The sequence below is a fragment of the Boleophthalmus pectinirostris genome, unplaced genomic scaffold (assembly GCF_026225935.1).
Source record: "Boleophthalmus pectinirostris isolate CB_2022bp ecotype Guang Dong unplaced genomic scaffold, ASM2622593v1 HiC_scaffold_8, whole genome shotgun sequence".
In the NCBI taxonomy this organism is placed as follows: Eukaryota; Metazoa; Chordata; class Actinopteri; order Gobiiformes; family Gobiidae; genus Boleophthalmus; species Boleophthalmus pectinirostris.
The window spans coordinates 15,394,910-15,419,110 of record NW_026571515.1 but is presented as its reverse complement, the minus strand read 5'-3'; the positions used below and the strand labels follow the sequence as shown (position 1 = coordinate 15,419,110).

Here is a 24,201-nt window from a genome sequence, read left to right as displayed (position 1 = left end):
ATTTTGACGAGTTTTGTATCTGTGAATCTCTGCATTGTTTTTAAAGTCTGCATTGGTTTTAAAGAGACCGTAGTTGCATTATAACAAATTTTATACATATAAATACAAATCTGATAAATATTAATCTCATAAATATTAAGTTTGATGAATAAATGTCTTCAGGGAGATGTTATTGCTCTGCCTGGAAGTTCCATGGTTTGACATTAAACACATCTATCCAGTGTTTTTATTGCTCAAAAAATACAATAATTCTCTCTGCGAATAGGGTTGCCTCTCCAGAGATCTGACCTGTAATGTAGCCTGTTGTGACAGATCTGTTTAATCTCTACTGTGGAATATTCTAGAGACTTATTTCCTTTATTGCACTTGTTGATAAACAACTTTGCATTCATTTCCCCTCCAAATATGAGCGTCTGAACTGTGAATCTGATTATTGGAGCAGATCTGAGCACAGTGGACAGAGGCTGTTTGTTTGGGTGCAGTCGATCACACAGAGACCCATTCATAACAACAGGAAGTACAACACACAAGAAGGTCCAAAACACTGGCTCCAAGACCAGCCAGGGGGTTCCAATGGGTCTGGACTCTGGACCAGGACCAGATCCACGGGACTAAAACAGAGCCACATCTGAGAGATAAATATATTCAGTACAACAGATTAATGTAGATGAAATGTGGATTATGTGAGTCGGAATTGGAACTATACTTATTTTTGGATACAACCAGGAGGATTTGAGGAAATTTGGTACAAAAAACTGGCTTGGATACAGTTTCTATGGAGATGAAGTCTAAAATAAAAAGTAAATAAGTGCCTATTACAGGTTAGACTACAAATTTTACTTAAGCACAGTAAAGATCATTATATTTACGCTTCTACAAAAATATGTTTACGTTGATTTTACTTGTACACTGATCCAAAGCTACTCTAATGTACACAGAAATTATTATTTAACCAATAAAAATATAAGAAAACACTCTTATTTTGTTGAAATCATGTTTAAAATATCAGAAAAAACTTGTGTCTTGCTTGTAAAAGTTTTGGGTAGAATTCTTCTTAGTGTGGTGTCATCAGTATGTCAAATTTCCTGTCATTTTCAACATATTTTTCAACTTTTCTTCAAAAATTACTTCTTGGTTGGTGTGAAATTATAATTCATGTTTACAATAGGTATTATTTGACAAAATTAGAGTGACCAGACGTCCCTGTCCATATTTACCCGGGACAGTCCCAGTTTTGAGCCCTGTGTCCCCTGTCCCAGTAGATTTATCCAAAAACAGTGATTTGTCCCAGTTTTATACAAAAAATGTCCCAGGGGTCCCTATTTTTGACCAGTTTGACACCTGCCAACAGTAAAAAGAGGCATAAGTTGTTACATTTGTTTAGGTAAAATACAGAAAAGCTGTTTGAAAACGACCAAAACACAAAGAAAATGTGACTATACTCACTCACATTACTGCCGAATGCATAACAGTTTTCCTTAATTACGCACTTATATTATTGCCAACCAACCCAAACCAGGGATGTGCAAGATTTTTAGTTTGAAAATCTGATCACTCTTGACAAAATTAAGTCAAAATCAGAAAAGCACTTTAAAAAGTAATGGTGTGCTGGTTAAAATTTACAGATTAATTACAATACTATTACAATACAATAGTAATCTAATGCTTTTTTTTTATGGTGAGCTATACTGCAATATTGTGTAATCATTAATTGTTATTTTGACCACTATTGCTAACAGCATTAATGAAAAATACAGAAAACTGGCTCCTGAATTCCAAAAAAGTTCCCATATTATCTTGACGACATTAGCATAAACACTACATCTGCTAATTTGTCCGGGGCTCAAATGTCTTGGTGGAGGTCTGCTTCTATTGAACAAATAAATGACTCCTCTGTTTTGTCTGAGGTTGTTTTGTGACTAGAAAGTGTACCCCAGTATTTATTCAGTCCCCAGAGGAGGTCCACTTTATTACAGCCTCATTAGCTCCTTTAGCATCTGTGAAATTAGACATAGTCATTAATCAAACAGGAACAATGAGCGACCAATCACAGAGCAGTATGCACATTACACACAGCCAATAAAACTACAGGACTTACACAGGGACAAACAAAACTACAGAAGGATTTAAGAAGGACATAAGTGCACAACAAGAGACACAAACAAGAGAGAAACAGGCCAGTGTGCAAATGCGAAGATGTTGCTAAACAAGGACGAAACCAGGGCCCAGATTACACTATTTTCTGATTTGTTATAATAGTTTTTTTGTTTGTGTTGTGCATATTTAGACTGAGTTCTTCTCTCAAACAGAAAACGCTCTCTTCCACCTTGTGATGTCATGTGGTAATACAGGAAGTGCACACCTGTGGTCTCAGGCCCTGTTTACGCGTACACTGGTATTTTTGTAAAACGGAGATATTTCCCTTCGTTTGTTCACATCTTTTACACACAATTGGTGAATTCGCCTCTGAAAATGAACCTTTCTAAAAACTCCGGCTAGACTGGAGATTCTGGAAAACTACAGCGTATAAAGTGGGATAAATAGAGTTTTAGGATCTGACACTCTGACACTCCAAAAGTTTATCTTCACCCAGTGTTTCCCTTTTGCTATGATGATGATGATGATGATGAAGCATTCAGAGTAACAGTCGGATTTCTTTTCATGTGTTTGCATTTGCACAGCTGACGTTTCATATCCATGACCAGAGACAAATGAGACTCGGAGGTCAGTGATTTTACCACTTCTTTAACAGATCTGTGGAGAGGCGAGCCCGCTCAGTAATGCAAGGTTTTTCAAGGTATTTTTGAGCATATTTAAACTGTAATGAAATAAATGCTACAGGTTTGAATCTAATCCAGGTGCCGCCCAGAGGCTTGGCGTAGTTATGATGGTGCTGGATGATGTATTTATGCAGGTTGATGTAAACGAAAACTTTTTTGAAAATGATGCTATGTGCTCAGTGTTATTTTCGAAAATGGTTTCTGTGTGAACGTAGCCTTAAATATTTACCGTACACCTTTTCTAGAATCATTTGGACCATTTCAACTCTAGAATTGCCAATCTTGACTGAACAAAAGGTACAAGTTTTCACATTAACAGCTACCTATCACTTCATGACATCACAAGGTGGAACAGAGCATTTTGAGCTTTGGTGATGTAGACAGACTGATAATAAGTCTTACTCAAGCATGTGAATGTGTAACAAAACACAACTCCTGGTCTGTTTCTGAGGACATGACAGCATTATAATATAGCTAAAAGCTCACTACAGTATGTTTTGCATAATATAGGTCCTTTAAAATATAATTCACCCATGCAGGAGTAAATCAGGACTATAACAGGACCAAATGAGGACTTGAACCAGGACAAAGCAGGTCTGAGCCAAATATGACTTAACAGAAATATTCTACAGGCCTGGACAAAATCCTTATAAATCCTATGGAGAAAAAAACAGGTTTAAACCAGGACTAAACTAGGTCTTATTGGGGGTAAAATTTTACTGGGACTAAAGTGGTCTAGATATCGATATAAAACTAAACATGTAGTAGACCAGGACTAAAGCTGAACTAAAAGAGAACCTGATCAAGTCTACTATATCAGGATTAAAAAAGTGTGAACACAGATAAATAACTTAAAGGTGCATTGTGTAACTTTTCTGGTGGAGGGTCTGTCATCTGCTTGTCTCCCTGATGATTATTGTTTCACCTGAGATGTTCCACAACATGGCATTCGACAAATATATCTTGTATTTATTCAGTTACAGGTGTTTTTATTTCTCAAAACTACCTCAAAAACATGCATTATTATTGTGAGCAGGTCCACTTCTCCACAGATCTGACTTCTAACTTGTGGCCTGCTTTGTCTCCATGGAGATAGTTACATTAAATTACACACTGTAGATCATTTCAGGAGAAAAACAACATAGAGTAGAAGTGTTGGACCCTCTACCAGAAAAGTTACACAGTGTAGCTTTAAACCTAAACTCGAAATTTGCGACAGATAAAACCGAGTTGACTTTTGACACGGTAAATGTAAATGAGACACGTTGAAAAACTAGGATTAAACTGGGGCTAAACTTGAACTTAACCTAAAATTAGCATTATGCAAATGAATCTCCGCCCTTTTGCCCTTAGTCCCGCCTCCTGTCCGTCAAACCTTTATCACCACGGTTACAGAATAATAAAGTGTCTCCAGAGCAGATTTATGTGTAAGTCTCATCTGCTCCGAGATCTAGAGAAACAACACGGAAATATCCCTCAGCCCGGACCAGATCCAGACCAGACCTGGGTTTTGTTTGGGTCTAATTTGAACTATAACTGTGTCTTGATTTAGTGTAATGTGAAGTGTTTGTGGTCTTATCAAACAGAAGGCGCAGAGGCGATCAGAGTGGCCCCGGGGCCCTCAGGCTGGAGGGGCCCCCGGGGACTGGCCTATTGTTCAGGTCTCTGGACAGTTTTGATATGGATGCTGTTTTAAAGCAATTATATTCTGTTTTTGTGACTTTGTATTTCTGCTACTAGTGCTCATACTGCTACAAGTACTATTACTACTACTACTACTATTACCACCACTACTACTACTACAATTACATGCAGTGGCAGGCAGTAAAATGTAAAAATCAAAATATGAAATCACCAAAGAAAAAGTAGTAATTTCAACTGACAAAGACTTGAAGGTGTGAAAATGTTTACTTTGGTCACTACTACTGCTACAACAAGTACTACTGTTACTATTACTACAATATTTTATTTGCTATTACTTACTACTACTACTATTACTACTACTTCTACTACTATGGCTACCACCACCACTATACTACTCTGTGTACTACAACTTTTTTTTACTATTACTATAGAATTTTGATCCACTACTACTATTACTACTACTACTATTACTACTACTACTACTACTTCTACAACTATTGCTACTACTACTACTACTACTACTACTACTATAACTACAATATTTTATTTGCTATTACTTACTACCACTACTACTACTACTACTACTACTACTACTACTACTATAACTACAATATTTTATTTGCTATTACTTACTACCACTATTACTACTACTTCTACTACTACTACTACTACTACTACTACTACTACTACTACTTCTACTACTTCTACTACAAATTTTTTTTTGAGATCCTAGCTCAGAGTACCTACTATTACTACTACTGCTGCTACGACTTTCTTTGTCTACTACTTATTTTACTGTATTCTGCTGTGTACTTTTACTGCACTCAGCAGCAACATTTTATTGGCCTGTATTTATTTACTGGTGGTTGTGATACTAATTGAATGCACTCGATGTTATAGGCTTCTTAATAGTGAGGCCTAGATATTTCAGACGTGTATATGAAGAGGGTGGGGGAGGAGGAGGAGATGGTGTGGGGGAGAAGGGGGTGTGGGGGTCTCCAAGGGCCCCTGAAGGGCCCCTGATACTGCATGCTTTTAATGACCCAGGCCTGAGTTCCCCCTGAGACAGTCCACGCCGCACATGATAGAGCAGCTCTGCCCCAACATTTATTATCATTAACCTACGTAAGGACAAGTACAGTCTGGAGACCAAGACGGGACTCAACCAGGTCTAGACTGGGACTCAAACAGGAATATAAAAAATGAGTACATCAAGAAGTAAACCAGCACTACACCCCCAGGCCTGTGATATTTTATAGAAAAGCTGGCATGAAGTTTGAATTATACAGACATCAAGAGGTGGGAGATGTATTGAAAAATGTTTAATATCAGAGTTTTCGCTTTGGAAATATGCAAAATTAGAATATCCAGAATGTCATTTGTAATTAAAAATATTTAAAAAGGACTTAAAAATCTCCCAAACAAGAGTATAAAGTGATATTTGTGCATTTGTGGTTAATTTTATGGTCCATTCACATTTTTGTGTGATATTTGAAGTTCAGCCAAAACAGTTTTAGCACTACCTTAGTTAGAGTTATTGAAATAATTTAAAAAAACTAACAAAAACAAAAAAATAATGCAATAAAAATTAAAAAAATACAAAAAATATACATAATATAATATATATATATATATATATATATTATATATATTATATATATATATATATATATATATATATATATATATATATATATATATATATATATATATATATATAAAAAAAATAAAAAAATAAATCCTTTTTGTCAAACCAGGAGTAACCCCAGTGTCAAACAGGACAAGGTTAAGACAAACAGTGCAATGCAAACAGTTTTTTAATCTCCAGATCACATCGAATTTGCATTTTGCTGCTTCGTGTCAAAGTTATATCCTGTTTTCACATTTACATATTTCACATTTCGTATCAACTGTAATATCTGATCTGCGTCTCAATCTGTGCCGGTCTGAGCGTGTTAAAGATTTGTTTGGCTGATTCTAGTGCCACTGAACCCAGAACACAGAAACAGAGGAGTAAAAGTATTGATTTTCTGCAGCTACAAAAGGTCGAAGGTCAGACTAAATCTCCATTTCTCAGAACGTGGTTTAAAATATCTGTTTGTGAATGTGCTGCACGCTATGTACATATTTATACGCGCTGGTTCCAGATTTATTTTTATATTCCTCAGAAAATCATAAAGTCACCCAATAAGAGTAAATCAATAATTGTTTTGCTGACATTTTTACAGCATTATAATATGTATGAATATCTGTATTTGCAATATAAATTTATCAAGATATTGTAGTGATTTTTTTTTTTGTATTTATTTAAGAAAAACTATTGTGCTTGTGTCTGCTTTATTGCTTTAACTTGTGGTGGTGGTGGTTCATTATGTTATAATTTGGACATTTTAAATCGCAATATTGATCTAAAAAGACTCAGTTTGGGGTCTGTCACCTGCTCATTTCTATGGAGATGTCATTACTCTGATTAGAATGTTCCACAGTATGACATTAAACAGCTTTACTTTACATTTATTCAATTACAGGTGGTTTTATAGCTCAAAAATTCCCTAGAAAAACAAACATTCTGATTGTGAGTGGGGTTGCCTCTCCACAGATCTGACCTATAACTTAGTCTGGTTTGGTCTCAGTGAAGATAGAAAGTTTTAATGCCATACTGTGAAACATTACAGCAAAAGCAATTACATCTCCATGAAAAAAAATCATTTGACGTACTATATTCTCAATCCAGAAAATTGACACAATGCACCTTTAATGAAAGAAAATGTTGTATTTGTGACTTTGTATTTCTGCTATACTATTACTACTACTACGACTGCTACTACTACTACTACTAAGAGAGTGACAGGCAGCAAAGTATAGACCTCAAAGTATAGAATTACCAATAAAAACAAAGTAGTGTCTACTAATACTAATATTTACTTTGGTGACTACTACTACATCCTCTACTACAATTACTACAATATAATATTTTGAGGTCCTAGCCTACCTATTAACCTCATCCTCCGCCTACTACTTTTACTCTCGCTACTACTACTACTACTACTACTGTTACTATTATTATTACTAATACCACTACTATTACATCAAGAACAACAACAACTACTACTACTATTACTACTACTACTACTACTACTACATGGTTTAGTCCTGATTAGTCCTGGTTCAGTTCTTATGCGGTGTAAAAGTCCAGCATTGCAGTTTAAGTCACAAAAACAGGAAACAGCCATTATTTTTGGTTTTATTTTGAAAAACAAATGAACAAATGATACACGGATTGACATATCCACAGAAACACGCAGGTGATGGACCCTCTAATAAAAAGTTACACAGTACACCTTTAAAACTTAAGTACATCCAGGGTTAAACCAGGATCTAGCCATCACTAAAATCTACACTTTTTGGACTTTTACAGACACCCTTTACCCTTGTAAAGCTCAAGTGTTTTTGTCCAAATTGCATTCTTACTTATACTTCATAGATCAGAGGTTTAGACGTTGTAATCTATATTTATTGCCGCTCAAATGAGACTAACGGCAGTAAAGGTGTCTCGTGGTGATTTCACAGCTATAGCCCCGGCAACGCAAAAGAATAGTCGCTAACTGTATTGATTGTGACTGGTCTAATTGCACCGGGGTCAGGGCTAACAGGAAATCGACATAAACACTGTCTCAAGGCTGAAAATCCACCTCAACATGGCAACCTTATTGAAAAGAAAAATTACGATGATAGGTCCCGACAAGTGGCTGGGATAGTCATGGTTATGTTATGTATTTTAAAGATATATTTTATTGAATTGCTTTTTGGATCCCTAGGGACTGAAATTTACTATAAGTGTGGGTGTAGGAATCATAAGAAAGGCATAACATTTAGGTCCAGACAATATTTATACAGGAAGTAGCTGAGATTTTCATGGTTACATAGACTTAATGTGAAAATGTGCATAGTTTTTGTTTTTTGTTTTGTTTTGTTTTTTTTGGATCCCAAGAGAAAAGAAAATTATTATATAGTGAGTGCGTATACATGTACATCAGTATCCCGGTTATTAGTCATATCTCGGTTATGACAGTATTCGGGATACTGCGTATACATGCGCACTGAGAAACCGTGATACTCATATCCCTGTATACATGATCAAATAGAGTAGCCCCATTTCTTGACATAAACTTAAAAATGCGCAAAATTTTACTTTATTTAATTTAGTAAACCAGGAAAAATACAAACAACCATGAGCTCCTTTAGCATAGGAAGCTTGGGAGGTTCCTTACAAGCGTTAAGGTGCTATGATGTATCCCACAATCCACTGCAAAATCTGCATAAATAAAGTCAACTATACAACATTATAAACCATAACCACATCAGTACGTTTGATAATATAATTCAGCTTTGCCACATTTCTCCTTGTGCCGCTGATGCGATCAGCTTCTGTCATGCAAAAGGACACGACTCAGTGGATTATATGTGTTTTTTCTATGACAGAGGAGGTGCTGATGATGGTGAGTCTGTTCTGTGCATATATCGTAGGAAATATTTCATGTTTAACTTTTCAGCGATCACTATGCGTGCAGGTCATACGAGTGCAGATTCGTGTGCCCGTTTAACGCAGCTCTATTTTACAGTCATTTCACTCATGTACGGTCACTTAATTTATATTGGTCACTTTATTTATGCTGGTCACTTTATTTATGTTGGTCACTTTATTTATGTTGGTCACTTTATTTATGTTGGTCACTTTATTTATGTCGGTCACTTTATTTATGTTGGCTACCTTTGTTGTGAAAAGACTGAAAAGTGTTTGTCTTTTGGACGCATGCGCAGTACCGGGATACTGCGTATACATGCCACAATATCCCGGTTACTATCGGAATATACCAGCTGCAGTATCCCGGTTTCTCATAACTGGGGATACTGAAACCGGGGTACTGCGTATACATGCACCGTGACGAAAGGGGATACTCAAAAAACCCGATCATAACCGGGATACTGATGTGCATGTCTACGCACTCAATGATGAGTCCAGACAATAATTATACAGGCAGTGGCTGGGATTGTCATGGTTACATAGAGTTGATGTGAAAATTTGCATAGTATTTTTTATAATTTGTTTAGTTTAGTTTGTTTTTTGGCTCCCAAGAGAAAAGAAAATTTATAATCATAGGTCCAAACAATATTTATGCGGGATGTAATGTGAAAATTGTGTAATATTTTTAAGATTTTTTTTTTTTTTTTGGACCTCAAGAGACTGAAAAATTGACACTCATTGATATGAGTAGCAGTCCCTAGGAGTGCTTTACCAAAAACCATCAATCAAGGTTTATTTTTAGAATTTAAACCAATTATCAAAGATTTAAATGATAAATCTAATGATACATTTTTAGTCCTGAAATTGCAACTCTGCTTTCTAAACTGCGTAATCGTCCAAGTGTCATCTTACACATAATCTGTTAAGCATTGAGTGAAAAAAATAATCAATATTTGTTGACTCTGATTGGATATACACATGATACAGGAAATAGATTCTCTGCTGTGTAAGATAAACTGTAGACAGCGTAATTTCATTTGAATTATAGTTTTTTTATGGAGGGGATGGGGTCTGACTAAACCAGAACTAAATCAAAAATAGAATAAAATCAGAACTAAAAACATCTGAAATGTCCTGGATGCTCAGGTCAGATTTAGACAAATTTAACCTGAACTAAAACTGGACCAAACTGGATCTAAACCAGGACTAAACCACGTCGCTCTGTATTTTGGTCCTTTTGTGATCACAGCTGATGTAGAGCGTGCGGCGGCCCCTCATCGATCTCTGTTGTTCTGATGGATGAGCTGTTCCCTCTGCAGCTCATTAACCAATCACAAACAAACAGGAAGTGATTCATGATCTGACCCCGCCCACGACCCCTGACCCCTCCCCCATCACGCGCCATCTGTGTACACGTGAATATTTAGAGATGCTTCACCTGTGTATGTGTGTGTGGACTTTAGGAGACGTTTCACCAGTACATGTGTGTGGACATTTAGATGTTTCACCAGTTCATGCATAAATATGGACTACATTTGAGAGATGTTTCACCTGTACATGTGTTTGTGTGTGTGTGGACATTTAGATGTTTCAACAGTACGTGTGTGGGTATTTAGAGAAGTTTCAGCTGTATATGTGTGTGTGTTTGCATGTGGATATTTGGAGACGTTTCACTTGTACGTTTGTGTGTGCATGTGTGTGTAGACATTTAGACATTTCACCAGTATGTGTGTGTGAGTGTGTCTGTGTGTTTGCAGACATTTAGACGTTTCACCACTATGTGTGTGTGTGTGTTGTGTGTGTGGATATTTAGAGACGTTTCACCAGTGTGTGTGTGTGTGTGTGTGTGTGTGTGTGTGTGTGTGTAGACATTTAGACGTTTCACCAGTATGTGTGTGTGTGTAGACATTTAGATGTTTCACCAGTATGTGTGTGTGTGTAGACATTTAGACGTTTCACCAGTATATGTGTGTGAGTGTGTCTGTGTGTTTGTAGACATTTAGACATTTCACACACACACACACACACACAGTGGTGAAACGTCTATGTGTGTTGTGTGTCACATGTCTGTGTGTGTTGTGTTTGTGGGTTTTTAGAGACATTTCACCAGTATGTGTTTGTGTGTGTGTGTGTATGGGCAATTAGAGATGTTTCACCGGTATGTGTTTGTGTGTGTGTGTGTGTATGGGCAATTAGAGATGTTTCACCGGTATGTGTGTGTGTGGACTTTTAAAGACACTTCATCTGTAAATTTGTGTGTGTGCATATGGACATTTGGAAACGTTTCATCTGTACATGTGTGTGCGGACATTTAGATGTTTCACCTGGACATTTAGAGATGTTTTAGACTTAATTATTTGGACACAGTAGTTCACACATCACAATATAATATAATAAAAAAGAGAAGAAATATAAATGGTGATAATAAATAATATATAAAAAAAAGAGCAAGAGACAGGTGTCAAATAAGTCATAATTCTGTAAATATATATGTACTAGTCACCTATTTCACCTGTACATGTGTGTGTGGACATGTAGAGACATTTCAGCTGGTTTTATTTCCAACTAAACTAACCAAACCAAGACACAATTGAATCCTAACCTCCACCTGCCATATGCCATTGTGAGCTAAACGTAAAAATAACCAGCTTTTATTTCTTTTTAATAAGATATTTTGAGTGTGTGAAAGGTCATGTAGCGTGTCCCCCTGATTGGATCCCGTCACCTCCATCTCCATTGATTTTGGGGCGGCTCTTTTATTACACGTCCAAAATGTCACTGCCTTATTAAATCACAGGGTCATTTTCAGCCAATCACGTCACTCCGTTCCTGACACCCTCCAATCAGATTCAGTTACAGTGGCAGAGGCTGAAGGCTGTGATAAGGTTAGACACTATCATTATCACACGTGAGAGAAGAGGCCAGGTTAGATCATGGTTAGTCCTGGTTTAGTCCTGGTTTAGTTCTGGTTTAATCCAGATTTATGGTGGTTTTGATCTGACCTATATTTACAAGAGTCCCTAAATGTCAAATGATCTTAGTTTTGCCTTTGTCTGTAACGGTTCACTCTTCCTACTATGAATAATTACCATATTTTTCGGACTATAAGAAACACTTAAAATACTTTCATTTTCTCAAAAACGACAGTGCACTTTATAATCCGGTAGCCTGATTCATAAACCAGTTTCTCTTCGTAGAAACCGTCTGAGCTCGCAGCATTAGAATTCGTTTACTCGACGGTAGGTGGGTACTTTTTTTATTTAACCAATTGCTGCTATTTGGTCGTGATGTATGTAATGCGCCGCTAACGGGGCTAACTGGTATATTAAGCTTTTCCCAAATCCCGTAGGAAGAAGGGCAGTAACGTCTTTCCCCTTGATAAAATTCATCAAACATTCTCTTTGTTCCGGCTTTAAAGCCTCGATCTCAGGAATCGTTGCCAATATAGAATATATGGCTCTTTGCTGATTGGCTGGTGCCCGAACTCGCACTTCCGGGGTTTTTGGGAAGCGTCTAGTGTATTCCGATTCCTGATCTAATCACTGGAGAGAAATGAAATTGAGTGGAGGCACTAGGTGGACCCAGCCTGGCTAATAAGGTGTGTCTTATGTTTTAATTCTGGTTGTGCTCCAGCTGATTTTATGTGCTACACAGCGCTCAACAATCTGTCAAAATGACTTTGCTAAACTACAAAGCTGCACTGCTTGATGGATTGTCTGAGCATTACAGCTACTGTAGTCAGGAACCTCATGGAGTAAGTCCAACAGAAGCTGACAGCATCAGCGCACAAGGAGTGAGCTGTTTTTTTTCAGCGCTTATAGTTTATGCAAATAAGCCATGTGACTTTAAGTTTCATTTCTGTAAAACTAAACAAATGCGCACAAAGCTGCATCAAACACATTATTATACTCAATGTATATATGACTCCTGCTCATAGGAAATAAAAATCAAACTTAAATGATCCCCCCACATTCACATCACATCTTAATACACATTCACCAAGACAGGGAGGAAACACCGAGTGAATTACGTCTCGATCTGCCAATAGATTGTGGACGTCTGGGCTAAAGAATCAGTCTCAAGTGTCGTCCGTTTGTTTCGGTTAATGCACCTTATAATCCGGCGCGCCTTATGTATGAAAATTACAGTATGCAATTTTAATGTGTACTCCGTGGAGATGTTATTGATTTTCCTTGGAAAGTTCCACATTATGTCATAATCTCCATGGAGAAGTTATTGATCAGGTCTGTGGAGAGGCGACACCACTCACAGCAAGAACGCCTGTTTTTTTTAGATACTGTGTTTGAATAAATGCAAATTAGACACTGTAAGTCTAACGGCATACTGTGCAACATTCCAGGTAAAGCAATAACATCTCCATGGAAACAAGCAGACCCTCTACCTGAAAAGTTACAGCGTGCACCTTTAAGATTAGGTTATTCAAAGTTAACAGAAGCAGTCAAAGAAATGGACGCAGCAGCACTAGTCTTCTTTACTCAAATGTGTGAATGTATTTTTCTTGGGGTAAAATTTCAGCTTCTTCCATTTCCATTTATACGTTTCTCTATAACGCTCTTCTTTCTGGCAGTTGTGATCGCATTGAAACGGTGACAAAAACTTCAAGAATCGAGTGGTTTCAGGTCGGCAGCTTCCCAAATCTCTGCCGTCAGTCACAATATGATTCCAAATCCAAACATTTAAATATTTGCAGAGTCTTTTGAATTCTAGGGACACGTCGAAGTTCTAACAGATGCCTGAAAAAAGCCCCCGTGCTTCTCTCCTCTTTTTTTCTGCAGAAGAGTTTCAGACAAGGGCCAGTGGGGTTCGCTTTCTCTTTGTCTCTCTCTTTCTTTCTCTTCATTCACCTCTCTGTCTTTCTTTCTGTCTTTTCCTTCTCCTCTCCCTCACTCTGTATTCATTTTCCTCTCTCTCTCTTCATTCTTCTCTACCTTCCTCCTTCTCTCTCCTCATTCTTCTCTCTCTCTTCATTCTTCTCTCTCTCTTCATTCTTTTCTCTCTCTCTCTTCTCTTCTCTCTCTCTTCATTCTTCTCTCTTCTCTTCTCTTCTTCTTCTCTCTCTTCTCTCTCTCTCTCTCTTCATTCTTCTTCTCTCTCTTCATTCTTCTCTCTCTCTCATTCTTCTCTCTCTCCTCATTCTTCTCTCTCTCTTCATTCTTCTTTCTCTCTCTTCATTCTTCTCTCTCTCTTCATTCTTCTCTCTCTCTTCATTCTTCTTTCTCTCTCTTCATTCTCTCTCTCTCTTCATTCTTCTCTCTCTCTTCATTCTTCTCTCTCTCTATTCTTCTCTTCTCTTCTCTCTTCTCTCTCTCTCCTCATTCTTCTTCTCTCTCTCTCTTTCTCTCTTCTCTCTCTCTCTCATTCTTCTCTTCTCTTCTCTTCTTCTCTCTCTTCATTTTCTTCTCTCTCTCTTCTTCTCTTCTCTTCATTCTTCTCTCTCTCTCATTCTTCTCTTCTCTCTCATTCTTCTTTCTCTCTCTTCATTCTTCTCTCTCTCTTCATTCTTCTCTCTCTCTTCATTCTTCTTTCTCTCTCTTCATTCTTCTCTCTCTCTTCTCTCATCTTCTCTCTCTCTTCATTCTTCTCTCTCTCCTCATTCTTCTTTCTCTCTCTTCATTCTTCTCTCTCTCTTCATTCTTCTCTCTTCTCTCTTCATTCTCTTTCTCTCTTCATTCTTCTCTCTCTCTTCAATCTTCTTCTCTCTCTTCATTCTTTCTCTCTCTCTCTTCATTTTTCTTTCTCTCTCCATTCTTCTCTCTCTCTTCATTCTTCTTTCTCTCTTCATTCTTCTCTCTCTCTCATTCTTCTTTCTCTCTTCATTCTTCTCTCTCTCTCTTCTTCTTCTCTCTCTTCATTCTTCTTTTCTCTCTCTTCATTCTTCTCTCTCTCTCTTCATTCTTCTTTCTTCTCTTCTTCTTCATTCTTCTTTCTCTCTCTTCTCTCTCTCTCTCTCTCTCTTCTCTCTTCATTCTTCTCTCTCTTCATTCTCTTCTCTCTCTCTCTCTTCATTCTTGTTTCGCTCTTCATTCTTCTCTCTCTTCTCATTCTTCTCTCTCTCTCTTCATTCTTCTTTCTCTCTCTTCATTCTTTCTCTCTCTCTCTCTTCATTCTCATTCTTTCTCTCCCTCTCTTCCTCTTCATTCTCCTTGATCTCCCTCTCTCTCCATACTTTTCTCTCTCTCTTCATTCTTCTCTCTCTCTGTGTCTTCATCCAACCCTCTCTTCATTCTCCTTTCTCTCTCTCTTCATTCTCCTCTATCTCCCTCCCTCTCTTTCTTCATTCTTCTCTCTCTCTTCATTCTTTTCTCTCTCTCTTCATTCTCATCTCTTTCTCTCCCTCTCTCTCTCTGTCTTCATTCACCCCACTCTTCATTCTTCTTTCTCTCTCTCTTTCTCTCTTTTCATTCTCCTCCATCTCCCTCCCTCCTCTCTCTCTTCATTCTTCTTTCTTTCTTCATTCTCTTCTTTCTCTTCATTCTCCTCTCTCTCTCTTCATGCTCATCTCTTTCTCTCTCTCTCTTCATTCTCCCTTTTCTCTCTCGCTTCACTCTGTCTCTCTCTCTTCATTCTCCTCCATTTCCCTCTCTCTCACTTTGTTCTCCTCCTTCTCCTCTCTCGCTTCATTCTCTTCCACCTCTCTCCCTCTCGTCATTCTCCTCTCCCCCTCTCCTTCTTCCCTTCCCACTCTCTCTCTCTCTCTCTCTCTCTGTGTTTTTCTTCATTCTCTCATCATCTTCATTTCTCATTCTCTTCTCTCGTCCCCTGTGAATTTAAAGTCTTTCTATACTCCCCTCTTTCTTCTGCCCTGTCTTTCTCCTTTGTGCTTGCGTCCTATTTCTCATCTCTCTTTCTTTCTTTCCTTCCTCATCTTACTTTTATATACATCTCTCCTTTCCTCTCTCTCGTTATTTCCACATCTCTCTCCTTGCTCTTTCTGCTCCTTCGTCCATCTCTCTACAGAGCAGACAGGGAATTTCAGATAAGGGTCATTTTTTTTTCTACTTTATCTCTTCCTCTGTTCTTCTTTTGTAATTCCCTCTGTGAAATAAAATGTAGATTTAAGTTATTACGAACATTTTAAGACCAAAACGATGATCCTGACATCAGCAGATACAGAGAGAGAGGCGACAATTTTCTTAAAGTGAATTGGAGCCAGAATCGACGGAGCCGGAAGTGCGTCCGTGTTCACTTCCTATTTGGAACGTGGTGTGAATAGAAGCGTTCTTTTTCACTCTTCTCTCTCTTTTTCTCTCTCTCCTCCCTCTATCACCACTAGAGCTGAGTATCATTAAGAAGTTGCCGATACGATACATACCTCGATACATTCCACCTTCAATTCGATATATTTCATACGATTCGATTACGGTTCAATAAAAATAAAGGCTAAATCATGGCTGTGATACTAAAAGTCTTTGTTAAACCACGTCTTGTTTGTGGACATTTGGAGATGTTTTAGACTTAGACTTTATTGATCCACAAGGGAAATTATTTGGACACAGTAGCTCACACATCACAGTAAAACATAATAACAAAGAGAAAACATATAAATGGTAATATTACATTCTAAATAAGTAGCAAAAGTCTCAGTCTAAGTCTAAAAAAGATCACAAGAGACTGGTGTCAAATAAGACATAATTATGTCAATATTATATAGTACAGGGGTCTCCAAATGTTTTCTTCTGGTGAGTTACCTTTACAAAACAAAAATGCCAGAGAGCTACTAGTTTTAAGATTCCAGCAAACCTTAGATGAAGTAGAGTTAGATTAGTCTGACCAGAAGTTCCTATTTACTCGGGACAGTCCCAGTTTTGAGCCCTGTGTCCCCTGTCCCAGCAGATTTATCCAAAACCAGTGATTTGTCCCAATTTCATACAAGAAATGTCCCAGGTGTCCCAATTTTTGACCATTTTGGTCCCTGCCAACAGTAAAGAGAGGGATACATTGCCAGTTGTTTCGGTAAAATACAGAAAAGCTGCTTAAAAATGACCGAAACACAAAGAAAATGTGACTAATCATGAATGGGCCGAATGCAGAAAAGTTTTTCTTAATTACGCACTTGTTTCTCAATTTTATTATTACCAACCATCACAAACCAGGGTGTCCCAGTTATTGATTCTGAAAGTCTGGTCACTCTTAGTTAGATGCCTATAAAACATAAATCGTTATCCATTTATTTGTGTACAAAATCAGGCATCAAAATGATACATGTACTATGGTAAAAGGCATTTAATTAATACAATTTTACTTTTTCAGGGCAATATGTGTAATTCAGAAATCCCTTGGCGAGCTATTTGGAAGGGGGTGGAGAGCTACTGGTAGCTCCTGAACTACAAGTTGGGGACTCCTGATATAGTATATGTATAGTACATGTCACTAGGGATGTAACAATAACCGAAATATCGTGATATTGTATCGTCATAAGTCTCACATTAATATCGGAGGTCATCACAATATATCGAATTGCAAGTGTCTTTGCTTAAATGAATAATTATGGTGATTCTAATGTCTTTCTTTGTGATTTTAACGTCTTTCTTATTCTGTAAAGCACTTTCAGTTACTTTATATACGGATTGTGCTAAACTGGTGCAGTAGTAACTAAAAAACAGAGGGAACTACATAGACCATGATGCTTTGGTGTCAGTCAGTGCAGAAATATCTTTTAAATAGTAATTCTTCATATTACAACAGGACCAAAGGTTTTCCAAGGCTTGTTAAAAGGAAAAAAAAGTAGCTTATTCACAATTTTGTAAACCTCTACAAAGTATCGCAATAAATATCGAACCGCGAAATGCATATCGTGAAAGTATTGTATCGAGGGATTTTGATATCGTTACATCCCTATAAGTCACCAGTTTTACCTGTACGTATGTGTGTAAAAGTAAAAGTCTTTGTTAAACCACTTCTTGTGCAACGTTCATATGAAACACAAACGTCTTAATCATCAAAACAAGTGAAAGTGAAAATGTGAAATGTGTCACATAAACGAGTTTCCTTCCTCTAAACAAGCCACAAAACTGTAGCTGTAACATATATCTTGGCGATATATCGATACAGCAGCCCATGATATCAATACTGTTTCATCACATTAAGCGATACGATATATCGATATTTCACTCTTTTATTTTCACCTCTAATCCCCTCTCTCTATCCCAGTGAGTATCTGGGGCTCAATTTTCTCTACTTCCCTCCTCTCACTCTCTCTGTCACTGTCTTTCTCTCTCTCTCTCTCTCTCATTCTTTCTCTTCTCTTTGTCTGTCTCCCTCTCTCCTTCTCTCTCTCCCTCCTCTCTCTCTCTCTCTTTTCTCCCTCTCATTCTCCCTCTTCTCTCTCATTGTCTCTCTCTCTGACACTTTCTTTCTCTCTGTCTCTCTCTCTCTCTCTCTCCCATTCGTCCTTCTCTCTCTCTGTCGCTCTCTTTCTCTCTTTTTCTCTCTCTCGCCTCTTTCCCTCCTCTCTCTCTCCCTCTCTCATTCTTCCTCTTCTCTCTCTGTCTCTCTCTCTTTCTCTCTCTCTCTCCCTCTCTCATTCTTCCTCTTCTCTCTCTTTCTCTCTTTTTCTCTCTGACTCTCTCTCTCTCTCTGTCACCTCTCTCTCTCTCTCCGTCCTCTCTCTGTCTCCCTCTCTCTGTCTTTCCTTCCTCTCTCTCTCTGTTTCTCTCCCTCCTCTCTCTCTCTCTCTTTCTTTCTCTCACCTCTCTCCCTCCTCTCTCTCTCTGTCTCTCTCTTTCTCTATGCCCCCCTCTCTCTCTTTCTCTGTCTGTCTTTCTCTCTCTCTCTGTCTCTCTCTCTTTCTCTCTCTCTCTCTCTCTCTCTCTCTCTCTCTCTCTCTCTGTCTTCTCTCTCTCTCTCTCTCTCTCTCTCTTTCTCTTTCTTTCCCTCTTTCTCTCTCTGATCTCTCCACAAAAAAATAAATTGGCACAAACTGGACCCTGCTGAACCTCATGTGCTTTTTCACCTCTCCCCCTCCTCCCTCCGCTCTCCTCCCTCTCTCCCCTAACCTCTTCCTCTCTCCTCCCATCCTCCCTTCCTCTCCACAGACAGTGAATAAGAGGACTTAAGTTCTCTCTTTCTCCTTTTTCTCTCCTCTTTCTATCCCTCTCTCTTCCATCTCTCCCTCCTTTTCTAGTGAATTGCTGGGGCCCAGTTCTCTCACCTCTCTTTCCCTCTCTTTCCTCCTCTCTTCTCTCTCTTTCCCTAAAAAAAAAATAAATTGGCATGGACCGGACCCTGCCGAACCTCATGTTCTTTTCCTCCTCTCCTCCCTCCCTCGCTCCCTCCCTCCCTCCCTCTCTCCACAGACGGTGAATGACAGGGGCGGACCTCGGTTCTGTCTCCCCTCTTTTTCCATAGCTGTAATTAAACCGCAGATAAACCCTAAATTATGTCACTTGTTTCTCTTCTCTTCCTGTGTTTTTCTCGTTAATTAGCAGCGGTTGTCTTGGAAACCGCCTCGTTCGGCTCGCTCCTGTTTTAAACATCGCAGAAGTTCAGTGCGGGGTTAGGAACACAGTTTTGAGCCCGAGTGGAGAGCGGTTCTACACAAATCTGGACTGGACTCTTCAACAGATTGTCTTGGGGTTTGTGGGCGATTCTCAACATTTCAAAGCAAGTGGTGATGTACTTTGTGTCTTAGTGCTTGTATTTTTGGTGGTTGGAGTAAAAATTTAAATAAAAAGCTCCACTGATGAGCATTTTAAAGTACTTTTATATCTCCTAGTTCAGGAAATAGTGTACTGTAAAAACACGAAACTGAATGATGTCGCGTTTTGTCAGTCAGAGACATTGTGTGGCCAAACCTCCCGACAAATCCCGATCCCGGCAAATCCCAGAAGTTAAAGGCTGGTTTGTACTTGGATGGGAGAGTGCGGGGAGAGTCAGGTGCCACAGTGGAGGGCCAGTGGTGTCGTTGTGTCCTTAGGCAAGACACTTCACCCACATTGAAAGTGGTGCGTACGTGAGGACCAGATTGGCAGTTTAGTCCTGGTTTAGACTCGGTTTGGACCTGGTTTAGACCTGGTTTAGACCTGGTATAGTCCTGGATTAGATCTGGTTTGGACCTGGTTTAGACCCAATTTAGATCTGATTTAGTCCTGGATTAGTCCTGGATTAGATCTGGTTTAGTCCTGGTTTCAACTTGGTTTAGTCCCGGTTTGGATCTGGTTTAGTCCTGGTTTAGACCCGGTTTAGACCCGGTTTAGACCTGGTTTAGTTCTGGTTTATTCCTGGATTAGTCCTGGATTAGATCTGGTTTAGTCCTGGTTTAGACCCGGTTTAGACCTGGTTTAGTCCTGGTTTATTCCTGGATTAGTCCTGGATTAGATCTGGTTTAGTCCTGGTTTAGACCCGGTTTAGTCCTGGTTTAGTCCTGGTTTAGTCTTGGTTTAGATCTGGTTTAGTCCTGGTTTCAACCTGGTTTAGACCCAGTTTGGACATGGTTTAGTCCTGGATTAGATCTGGTTTAGACCCAGTTTGGACATGGTTTAGTCCTGGATTAGATCTGGTTTAGACCCGGTTTGGACCTGGTTTAGTCCCGATTTGGACCTGGTTTAGTCCCGATTTGGACCTGGTTTAGTCTTGGATTAGATCTGTTTTCAACTTGGTTTAGTCCTATATTAGATCTGGTTTAGTCCGGTTTAATGTCAGTTTGGACCTGGTTTAGTCCTGGTTTAGACCTGGTTTAGTCCTGGTTTGGACCTGGTTTAGTTCTCATCTGTGCTTGTTCTTCCACTGTTCTTTTTAATTCTTTCAAACTTTCCACTTTTTTTTTTTTTTTTTTTAGAAATATAAACGACTAAATGAATAGTTCTGCCATTTTTGTTAAGCAAAATAATAAAATATTTCTTCTTCTATCTCTGAAACCGCATTAAGTGTGTTTTAGTAAATTTAAGAGTTAATTTTAAAACTTATCTTTTAATCCTCTTTTTTGCCCTGCACCAAATGTTCTTATTATACAATATCCCCTCGCTGAAATCAGACGGTAATATTCATAAATAGCCTCTCTCCAAATCCAAAGACTTAGAAAAAGTACTAATAATAATAAGGCCTTTTTTAAAATTGATTTATATCCAATTTGAGGAGTTTTTCATAACATAAAACCCACTCTGGACCATATTTCATTCAAAAGTCTGTCTATACTTTCTCTTTTTTGGGGGTATTCTCAGTGTAACTTCGCAGATCTCCAGTGTGTTGTAGACAGTACAGCGATGGCCTGAGGAGTGTGTGAGATCTGATTCGCTCTAATTCAGTTGAAGCTGTTTTGCGGCTGCTGTTTTTATCGTTTTGATCACATTTGTGGAACTAACCTGCTTCATGTAACCTGATCAGAGATAGGCTTTTATCTGAGGAGACCGAGGGGGGGCAGGAGCCATTTTAAATCACGACCAGAATGAACGGGGTCTGGGGTAAACAACGAGAACGACGACGATGGGGTAGATGGCGCGAAAAGACGAAGTCGTAATATCGAAATAAATTAAAGGTGCATTGTGTAACTTTTCTTCATGGAGGTGTTATTCCTTTGTCTGGAATGTTTCACAGTATGGCATTAAACCTTTCTATCTTCATGGAGACCAAACCAGACCAAGTTACAGGTCAGATCTGTGGAGAGGCGACCCCACTCACAGTCACAATCCTTGTTTTTCTAGGTATTTTTGAGCTATAAAAGTGTAATTGAATACATGCAAGGTACATCTGTTTAATGCCATATTACGGAACATTCAAAGCAGAGCAATGACATCTCCATAGAAACAAGAAAGTGATGGATCCTCAACCGAAAAGTTACACAGTGCACCTTTAAATGGGCTGTGCTTGTTTTTTTCACGTACTTAATTAAATACAAATTGTGTGCTGTCGGTATCTAATTAATTATAAAGTTTTTTTTTCAGCCATAGACCAGGACGTAGGCTTGTGTTAGCATGCTAGTTGTTGTCCTTGTGATATTGTTTATTGAAAAGCGTTTTTTAATTAATCAATATCAATACAGGAAGAAAAACTTGCCCTAACTTTGAAGTTGTGCCCATTAGTGTTGTAGTTCTCTAGACCGGTCTTGGTCTCGAGACCGGGCTCGAGACTGCTTTTTTACAGTCTTGGTCTCGTCTCGGACTTGAGCGCATTTGGACTAGGTCTTGTCTCACCCTTGATGGCACCTGGTCTCGGTCTTATCTCTGACTCGAGGTCTGACACTCGACGAATGTTATCGTATTTCATTACGGCCGGTGAATGTGTAGAGGCTGATAAATATCACTGCAAAACCAGTAAGAGAGTGTAACTGTAAATGTTATGAACTTGAAAAAATACATTTGATTAACTTGTTTTCTGTAAAGTGCCAAAATGTCTTGGTCTTGTCTAAGTCTCGACCCTAAGAGGTCTTGGTCTTGTTCTGGTGTCAGGACCCTGTGGTCTTGGACAGGTCTTAGTGTCGATTAGTGCGGTCTTGACTCCTACACTAGCGTCCATATTACACTATTATTTTCTGATTTATTTTAGAATGTTGTTTCCTCATCACAAACAGACCTGGAGTTGTGTTTTGTTTCATTTACACATGTTTAACCCACAAATCCTGCACTCTGTTCCACATTGTGATGTCATGTGGTAATACAAGAAGGGCGCCACTGTGTCTTTAAACTGCATACACCTTCATGAGAATCATTTGGACAATTTCATACCTGGAACTGCCAATCTCGACTGAACTAAAGGTAAACGGTAGCTATTAACTTGAAAACTACCACTTCATGACATCACAAGTTGGAACAGAGCATTTTGAGCCTTGGAGATGTAGACAGACTAATAATAAAGCACTCAAACATGCATGAAAACACAACTCTAGGTCTGTTTTTGATGAGGTAACAACATTAGAACACGGCTTAAACCTCACAAGAGTCGATTTTGGACCTTTAAAGTTCGTCTTACTTTACAACCTAAAACAAAACATTATCACCAAAAGTCCAGGTTTGGTGATCATAATCCAGAGTCTTATCATTTGCCCATAATGTCCCACAATATGCCCTGCCCTTTATGAAGTACAGGGTCCAGTCTGTGTGATGTGATCTCTCTGTAAAAATATCCTGTGGTAAAAATAGCAGCGCCAAACTCCACTCTCCCTGGTCTGATGGAGCTAACTATTCCTCAGTCGTATGTGCGTTCGCTTAACTACCTGATCCGTAACCAGTGTTTTTCTCTTCACGTGTCTGCAGTGATCTCCTGATGAAGACAGCTGCTCCTCTTCCTCTCCTCCACACTCCACGTTGAACAGGTCAGAACATACTTTGAATCGCTGCTTTTTGATCATCTGGGAAGCTGGAAAAAATAGTTTGGGATGCTATTATTGTTTGTGTTCCTCCCACTCTTTGGTTTACTCTGATTGGTCAGCTTAAATAAATAAATTCACTGCGTTATCAGATTTGGCTATAATCGAATTCCTGTGTTTATTTCATGTAATAAAGTAAAGTTTGTCTTGTCTCAGCTCAGATTTATTGTAAAAGCAGCTCTTAGGGTCAAACTGAGTCCACTATCTGCAGTCTGCGTCTAGTAAGTGATCTAGGAAGGAATGTTGTTGCACTCTTAGCATGCTAGTTGTTGTTGTTGTGTGTTGTGGTGTGCCAGCAAAAGTTGTGAAAAACTCGTGATGAGTACTAGTACTACAATGCTAGGAATGCATAAAGAAAGTGAGGAATAACTTTGGACCACTGCAAACTGTGCTTGTGTCTGCTATAATTATAATCTATGACATCCGTGGATCATTATGTTATAATTTGGACATTTTAAATCGTAATAATGATCTGAAATGACTTAATAAAAGAAACAAATCCATTGACTTCTGTGTTAGAAAACTGTGGGAGCTGACGTCGCTGTAAACATCATCACAACAAAGAGTCGGCCCTCCTATGGATAGTTGTAGACGAGGATAGCGAGGAGTAAGTATTATGTATAGTAATGATTCACTCTAAGATCTTGTCAAGACAATTAAAAATAAAAAAATAAGTAAATTAATATCTATTAGTAACTCTCACATACTCTATAAATACTCATATATAAATATACTATGACTTTTAAGTACAATTTATCTTAAAATTCATATAAATTGCAGAAATCTAAGCTATATTTGGTACTTTGTTTAAAGACTTGAAATGACTTGAAGCTCAAAGCAGATGACTTGGACTTGACTTGGACTTATGGTCCAGTAACTCAAGACTCGACTTGGACTTGCCTGTATTTGACTTGAGACTTGACTCGGACTTG

At 38.4% G+C, this 24,201-nt stretch overlaps 1 protein-coding gene across 1 annotated transcript in view; it reads left to right on the top strand.

Annotated features, from left to right (window-relative positions):
- The window catches only part of plxnb3 (plexin B3), a 212,713-nt gene that overhangs the window by 52,319 nt on the left and 136,193 nt on the right, over window positions 1-24,201 (top strand). Inside the window, exon 2 of the mRNA XM_055165762.1 lies at window positions 23,157-23,215. The gene's annotated coding sequence lies outside the window, so the exon portion shown is untranslated. The remainder of the gene's footprint in view (window positions 1-23,156; window positions 23,216-24,201) is intronic.